Genomic DNA, 2,500 nt, shown 5'->3' on the forward strand with positions numbered 1-2,500 from the left:
ATTGCATGTAAGCATATCCGTGTGAGGAAAGATGTATATACATATCAATTATTTTATCCTCCTCCTCATCATTATTGATTTGATTATCTTTAAAATACATCACCATGAAACACATGCAGTAAATATAAATATATCTTTACATATAGATACAGGCATTCATATATATATATATATATATATATATATATATATATATATATATATGTATATATATGTATGTACATACCTACAAACATACATACATACATACATACGTACATACATACATACATACATACATACATACATACATACATACATACATACATACATACATACAAACAAACATACAAACATACAAACATACATACATACATACATGCATACATACATACATGCATATATATATATATATATATATATATATATATATATATATGCATGTATATATATACACATATATATTCATATATATATATATATATACATATACATATATATATATACAAATACATATATATACACATTTATGCCCATACATACAAATTTACACAAATCCCCCAAACAAAGCGACTATGCGCAGGAGAGGAAGCGAAACGAAGGACAAAACACAAGCGGAGAGAAGAGACGGAGACAACAATAAGCCACTGACGGCTAATCCCTTCCGCCGCCCGCTGAAGCACCGCCATAAACCCGCCCGCCATGTGTTGGAGGCTTTGATGTGGGCGCCGTTTTAGGCGTTTAAAGGCCGCGGGCGTCCTTTTGGGTCGTCGTTATCTGCCTTTGCTGATCGATTTCTCACTGACGGGATTTTTGGTGATTTTCAAAGCATAGAGACAAAGTAAAATGCTGATACAGACAGTCGAATGTGATGCTACATACCTCTCGTTCCGGGTGTCTTTTATACACACACTCACACACACACACACACACACACATATATATATATATATATATATATATATATATATATATATATATATGTGTGTGTGTGTGTGTGTGTGTGTGTGTGTGTGTGTGTGTGTATGTGTGTGTGTATGTGTGTGTGTGTGTGTGTGTATAAATAAATAAATATATGCATATATATACATATATATGTATATATAGATAAAAAAAAATATATATATACATACATATATATATATATATATATATATATATATATATGCATACATATACACACATTTATGTGTGTCAAAGAAAATGAAAAGATAATGAGCCCAACATCATCACATTACACGCTCATATAATGCAGACTTCCAATTTCGATTTTTTCTCTCCCTCTCACTCTCTCCCCGACCGCATTATTCCAATCTGCACAGCAATCATGCAACCGGTGTTTTCTAATTATCCCCACGGCATTCACACCCTGTTTCTTCTCCTTCTTTTTCTTTCTCCGATTCTTCTTCGCTGATCTGTAGGTCAAGGTTCTGCCTTCATCTTAACACCCACTCACGAAGGTTAAGGTTCAAATTTCACACTTTTGGAGGAGGGGTTCTCTTCCTCCCCTTCTCCCCACCTTCCTCCCCATCCTCCCCCACGTCCCAACCCTTCCGTCTACTCTCCTCCCCTTCCCCTCTTCCCCACCTTCCTCCCCATCCGCCCCCACGTCCCAACCCTTCCGTCTACCCTCCTCCCCTTCCCCTCCTCCTCACCATCCTCCCCATCTCCCCCATTTCCCTTCCCTTTTTCTACCCTCCTCCCCGATCTTTTGCTATCATCAACAATGTCAAGTATTGTTATCAAAAATACACTTCCGTCAAAAAGAAACAGAAAAAAATAAACGTTTGGGACCAAAAAGTGGGAGGAGGGATGGAGGGGGGGGATTAGGTGGGGGAGATAAGGAAGAGAGATAGGAAGGGCTGCGAACAGGGGAGGGGGGGGGGGGGGAGGCAAGAATCATCTCGTGTGAATTTAGGGGATTGTCTCTTGGCACTCAGGGTTTGTCGAGCAGCTGTTGCTTTAAATCTGTTTGGGATACCGATGATTTGCTTTGTTTTTTTTATAATTTATCATTATTACATAATCTTTGCCATTACCATTATTATCATTTTCATTATTATATTTGTTACTAGAATCAACATCGCCATTGTGATCATTATTTCTAATGTTATGATAACAGCTGTAGTCGATGTTGTTGTTGTTAAATGTATCACTAAAGCTGCTTTTTTTGTTATCATTATTGTTGTTACCTTTATTGCTTTTATCAATGTTATCATTACTGTTACTATATCGTAATTATAATTTTACTATCATCACTTTCATTGAGAATATCAACGATCATTACTGGACAAAAGTTATAGTAATCAACACGAAGGTCATTCCATATTCTGGATATTATTCTGTTACTTCTGTTTCATTATTTCTAATTTCCTTTATTTCTTTTTCATCTACAGTAGGACAAGGCATCCCGCGTCTAGCCTTGGTACTAAACAGAAGGAGATGGGGAAATATGATAAACGTGCTTAGCGGTGAAAGAGAAAATAGTGCAATTTAAATAGATGAATAAATGAATAAGTAT

Source organism: Penaeus chinensis, chromosome 5 (genome assembly GCF_019202785.1).
Source record: "Penaeus chinensis breed Huanghai No. 1 chromosome 5, ASM1920278v2, whole genome shotgun sequence".
Lineage (NCBI taxonomy): Eukaryota > Metazoa > Arthropoda > Malacostraca > Decapoda > Penaeidae > Penaeus > Penaeus chinensis.